General features: G+C 45.1%; 1 non-coding gene across 1 annotated transcript; it reads left to right on the forward strand.

Annotated features, from left to right (window-relative positions):
- Nucleotides 1–5,631: 5,631 nt before the first annotated feature.
- On the forward strand, nt 5,632–5,703 carry trnag-ucc (transfer RNA glycine (anticodon UCC)). Its single transcript has one exon. It is a non-coding gene; the product is annotated as a tRNA-Gly (tRNA).
- Nucleotides 5,704–6,000: the final 297 nt, after the last annotated feature.

A 6,000-nucleotide genomic window follows, 5' to 3' on the forward strand; every position in this document is an offset into this window, starting at 1 on the left:
TTCTGAACAGGTATCTAATTTGTTTCTCAGGTTTACTATCTTTCAATATTTCTCACTCAGATACTCTACCTGAGTTTTGGACTTGTATGCAATTTGTATCATATGATACACTTTTCGAATGGATATTGCATGTATTAAAGTCATGTGTGTGAGAGTTCTGGGCTAGTATTCAATTTGAATCTCGGGGTACATTATTGGGATTCATTCTCTACCTTTGAATCGGGTACCATGTGTGATTTCTATCTGGTATTTAATTCGTAGCTAATTTTGCCCTATTGTGAGATTGACACAGTGCCTTTCACTCTGAGAGTGTGATTTTGGACTGGGATTTTTGTATCTACCTCTCAGCGGGACTGAGTTAGGGGGAAATGGAACAGTGTCAGCCTCACCTACTCTGCTTGACTGTTGCATTGAAAATGTGTCTCTGGAAATTGTGATCAGTGTGGGACTGACTACTTGTGCTGTCTGAGACTGTGGAACTGATGACCTGTCTGTGTCTCTGTGCTCTGTGAGTGATAATATACCTACTGTGTGTGAGAAGGAGCTGGCTGCACTGTTCCTTCTGCCTCGGGTGGAGGAAGCATCACATTTATTCTGGATCGTTCAAGGGTTTGCCTGGAGAAAGAAAATTATCTCTTGTTACTCAGGAACATGTGAGGTAGAAAATACAGAAGTGATCAGTTTAATATCTCTGTTAATGATCATTTTGAATATCCACAAATGAAATCCAGTGATACAAACAGTGTCAGTGTCTGACTCCACTGCAGTACTGCAGCACTCAGCTTCTGCATACCAGGGGTGTTGGGCCGTTTTACAACAATTTAATGACATCCAGACACGGCCCAACCCCTGCACCGATCCATGAATGGGACTACCCGATGGAGCAGAGACCTTTGTACAGGTCAGGTTTCTAATCCCCTCTCCCATGGGACTAACCGTTCAACGGAAACCAAACAGCCGCTGTTTAAAATGTGCCCTTCACACTTCTCACCTGATGCCTGCAATAGATGTTCTTTGTATAACTCCCCATATCCTTACTGTCCGGCTCTGTTTCCACTCTTCACTGTCCAATAACAATAAACAGGGTGAGGCTGGAACTAAACCAGGACCATTCACGACTGGTTTGGGGAGAGAAAGCAGCAATGATTTTAATAGCAGGTTCTTCCCATTCTCTCTCCCTTCCCCTGGACACACCCTGTACAAACACAGCCCGAGAATGACCTCTCCCTCCCCCCCTCTCACTCCATGTTACGTGACCACTTCCTGATGCACTCCGCCTCTTACAAACAGCCCCCGGACTCCCCCTGAACTTCCCCCGGACTCAATGCCGATCTCTGAGCCCATCTGCGGACACGGTCCAGAAGCGATGATCTGCTGTAACTAGGCTGCTCTTTGCTCCCTTCCCCCTGGGGCCGTGATCTCTCCATTCCCGGCTGTTTTAAACCATCTTCTTCCGCTCACTGAGGGAATGGCGCCCACAATTCCCAATCCAAAAATCGATGGAAACTTTCCCCAATTGGAATTTTTCCGAGTCTGAGCAAAGGAAGTGGGACTGGGGGAAATGTCAGAGGGAATGGGGTCCACAGGCAGTGCAGGAACAGGCACCAGAATGGGAAACAGATGGGATTCCACCAGTGCCTAACGCTGGAATCCAGACTGACTTTACAATCTCCAACTATTAAACTAGACGTTTCCATCCCTGCTGTTTCTCTCGGGGTCTTTTGATGGTAAAGAGCCTTTCAGAGATAAAGTGAGCGGCTGTGAAATCAGCCAATGGATTCTCTTCATTAATGGCCCCTATAATGTGTGACTGAGAGAGGATTTCTCAAACCAATCCTGGAGAAACATGGGAGGAAAGTGGGAGTCGGTGTATTTGCTGGGACCGTGTAGGGTTAATATCAGGCAGCAACAGTCGCAGATTAATTTAACAGGAGTGAAACTGTAGGTCACTGAGAGTAATATCGAACAGCCCTGAGCTGTAAAACTGCAGATAGTACAACAGGCATTAGAGGGTTAAATGTGACCCATTGTTTCTGTCCCTATCTGTACTGTCCCTGAGTATGGGATTAATAGTGTTTCTGACCCTTGTACAATATCAGTGAGAGATGAGATTGCATCTTCTGTCTCTCCAACGCGATCTTTCTGGATAAAACCTCACTTTACCGGTCAGTCTGGATCTAATACTGTTAACGTCTGTCTGTCACTGTATCTCACCGCTCTCTCTGTCTCTCTCACCGTGTCTGCCTCCCTCTCTCTCTCTGGTGCTCTATATGAAGGTGGATACTGCTATTGAGCGTGATTTGGACACAGTTGGGAAGTGTAAGACTGATACTGTCTCTCTCTCTCTCTCTCTCTATTGCTGGACATGAAAGTGGGATACTGTCTGATATAAAATAGAGAGAATGAGATGTCCGGGCCGGGCCTCACTGCAACTGGGGATGTGTTCAGCTCCAGTCCCAGTTCATGGTCATAATCTTTTCACAGATTCAGGGCGAGAGTCTCTGTGAGACGGGAACACTGGTGGAGTAACTCCGCGTCATAACTCAAACCCCAACACATGAGATTCTCCAAATAAGCTGAAATAAGGTGTTTGTAAAACGCTGAACCCGTCTGGGAGGGGATGTTTGGGGAGATCGAACAAGGAAACAGACTGAAATGGAGGAGCCGCATTGACTTGTTATCGAATGGACTGTATTTAAGCAGGAATATGAACGATTTCTCATTGTAACGGGGCTTATTTAAAGCTTCGGGTTTTGGGAATCCTTGAATATGAAGCCCGGGTCTGTCAGGGTTTGTGCGGAGCGCTGAGGTTCGGTTCTGTTATCGATAAACGGTTTGAAACTGTCGGATGGAGAGAACTGGAGGTGGAGCTGGAAGATCAGAGGCCGCTCTCCGCTCTGTCACTCTGACTGTCTCCTCCCCTCCTGATTTCTCTGTTTAATCCCCCATATGGAACCAAAGCGGGTCGGTGGACTCCAAACACGGTTTACTCGTTAACAGGACGAAAGGTGAGTAATGTTCCTGATCTCCTGGACACCAGGCAATTCACTGTTATTTGTTTCTGTACAGAGTTACATTTCAGTGATTCCCCAGTGCGTTATGTAAATAATCCAACAAAATAGAACAGAAACGGAGCGAAGCGCTGAAATCCACAGATGTGGAAAGGTTAGTCGAGCAGTTCTGGTGATTCTTTATGAGCCCAGCATGGCAATTAGTTTAAATAAATACAAGAAATTTGGTGATGTGTGGTCTGGGTTCTATAAGTCACCGTTTAAAGTCCCGGACTGTGGTCACTGCCCCGACTCCAGTCCCATTAATTCCTCATCTCGTCCACAATGAGACAAAAGCAGCTCAAAGCCACACTGGTAGCATGATATTCGCGTTTCCCTTCAGACAGTAACCAGGCCTTTCACAGATACAGAGGGTGGCTCTGAAAAGAGCCTTTACATCGAGTTACATTGAAAGTACAGCACAGAAACAGGCCATTCGGCCCAACTAGTCTCTGCCGGCGTTTATGCTGCTCATGAGCCTCCTCCTTCCTTACTTCATCTAACCCTATCTGCATATCCTTCTCTTCCTTTCTCCCTCATGTGCTGATCTATCTTCCCCTTAAATGCCCCTATGTTATTTGCCTCAGCTACTCTTCGGCGTTGCAAGTTCCACATTCTAACCACTCTCTGGGTAAAGCAATTTCTCCTGAATTCCCTGTTTGATTTATTAGCGACTATTTTATATTTATTACCTGAAATTTTGGACTCCCCACAAGTGGAAACATTTTCTCTACATCTCTCCTAACAAATCCTATCATTATCTTAAAAACCTCGATCAGATCAACCCTCAGCCTTCTCTTTTCTACTGAAACGAGACCCAGTCTGTTCAGTCTTTCCTGATAAGAATATCCTCCCATTTCTGGTATCATCCTTGTGAATCTTGTTTGCACCTTCTCCAATGCCCCTATGTCTATAATATGGAGACGAGACCTGTTCGCAGTATTCCAAGTCTGGTCTAAACAAGGTTCAATATAAGTTTAACATAACCTCTTTGCTTTTCAACACTATCCCTCCAGAAATGAATCCTATTGTTTGATTTGTCTTTTTATGATCTGATTAACCTGGTTCGCTACTTTTGGTAATTTGTGTATCTGTAACACTAGATCCCTTTGCTCCTCTATCCCGTTTAGACTCTTATTATCCAAGCAGTGTGTGACCTCCTGATTCTTCATTCTGCAAGTTTATTCATGTCCTCGTGTATTTTGATGTATTCTTCTTTTGTATTAACTAAATCCCCCAATTTGGTGTCGTCCACAAATTTTGGAATTGTCCTTCCGATTCCCGAATCCAAATCGTTAATGTAAATTGTGAAGAACAGTGGTCCCAGCAACTCGAACTCCACTTCCCACCTTTTCCCAGTCTGAGTAGCGAGCTTAACCTCTATTCTTGGCTTTCAGTTTTGTCGCCAACTTACTATCCATTCTGCCACCTGACCCTGACTCCACGTTCTCTGAAGTTAGCTATGAATCTATGATGTGGTACATTTTGGAAGACCTTCGGAAAATCCAAATATATCACATCGACTGCATTAAACTTGTCGACACTTTCTGTTCCTTCTTCAAAGATTTCAATAAGGTTGGTCCTGTCCTTGGCCGGTTTACTTGCTCTTGGAGCTTACAATGCGGGTTTCCTTCGGCAGCAGCACGTCCTGGATATCAGACAACACCCTGAGCGATGGTCACCCGTCCCAGCAGCTTGTTGAGCTCCTCGTCGTTGCGGATGGCCAGCTGCAGGTGTCTGGGGATGATGCGGGTCTTCTTGTTTGTCCCGGGCCGCTTTGCCGGGCAGCTCGAGGATTTCAGCCGTCAGATACTCGATGCACAGCAGCCTGATAGACCGGGGCTCCGGCACCCACACGTTCAGCATAGTTCCCCTTCCGCAGGAGCCTGTGAACACGGGCAACAGGGAACTGCAGTCCGGCCCGGGATGAGCGAGACTTGGCCTTGGACCGAGCTTTACCGCCTGTTTTTCCTCTTCCAGATATTTCCACAATCTCACAAACACTTTCACAAAGAATGAAGAAATCCTCCCGCACTCGCCCTTCTCATACATTCTGGAGGATTACAGTGGGGGCACTTGTGATGGGTCTCTCTCAGAGTGTTTACACTGCCCGCTCACCCTCACTGATATTCTATCTTTGAACTGCTGTAATATTGTCCTTTAGTAATATTGCTGCTCCTCCTCCTTTCCCTATTTCCCTGTCCTTTCTAAAGATATTATAGACTTGAATATTAAGCTGCCATTCCTGCCCAGTTGGTAGTCAGGTCTCTGTAATGATTTAATGTAATTATTTAACTTTACTCAAAGGCTGATGTGAGCTGTGGTAAAATGTATTTCCAGCTGGTCAAGTATTGCAGGTATCGACTGTCTCTTCAGTCCGATATAAGGTGAAGAATTACTGGCTGGTGTGGAATTTCCATTGATTGGGGGTTGGTGAAATCTACTGGGCGGAAACAGGAACTGCAACAGAGCGAGAAAGGATCCGTCAGAAACCAGTGAAAATGAAGAACAAAATCCAACAGCCTGCAGTGTCTGTTCAGGATCTGATGTTTGGGAACTATTTTATTGTCGATTATTTTCAGCGATGGTGGTATAGTGGTGAGCATAGCTGCCTTCCAAGCAGTTGACCCGGGTTCGATTCCCGGTCATCGCAGTTTAAGTGTTCTTATTAGTTTATTTCCATCAGAAACTCTTAAGTTTATAATCGAATTTGATGCAGTTCAGTTGGATATTGTTTCCAAAACATAATCGGGTGTAATTATAGTAAAATATTTTCAACCTTCATTTCTTTTCCCGACAGAAGGAAAAGAGGAAAAACATGCTGGAAATATTGAGTTACCACGGGTCTAATGAGAGTGAGGAAGGGAAATGATATGTTAGCCTTTGTTGTAAGGGTGTTGGAATATAAGTGTAAGGAGGTCTTGCTGCAATTGTAGTATGAGGAAATATT

Source organism: Heptranchias perlo, unplaced genomic scaffold (genome assembly GCF_035084215.1).
Source record: "Heptranchias perlo isolate sHepPer1 unplaced genomic scaffold, sHepPer1.hap1 HAP1_SCAFFOLD_63, whole genome shotgun sequence".
NCBI lineage: Eukaryota > Metazoa > Chordata > Chondrichthyes > Hexanchiformes > Hexanchidae > Heptranchias > Heptranchias perlo.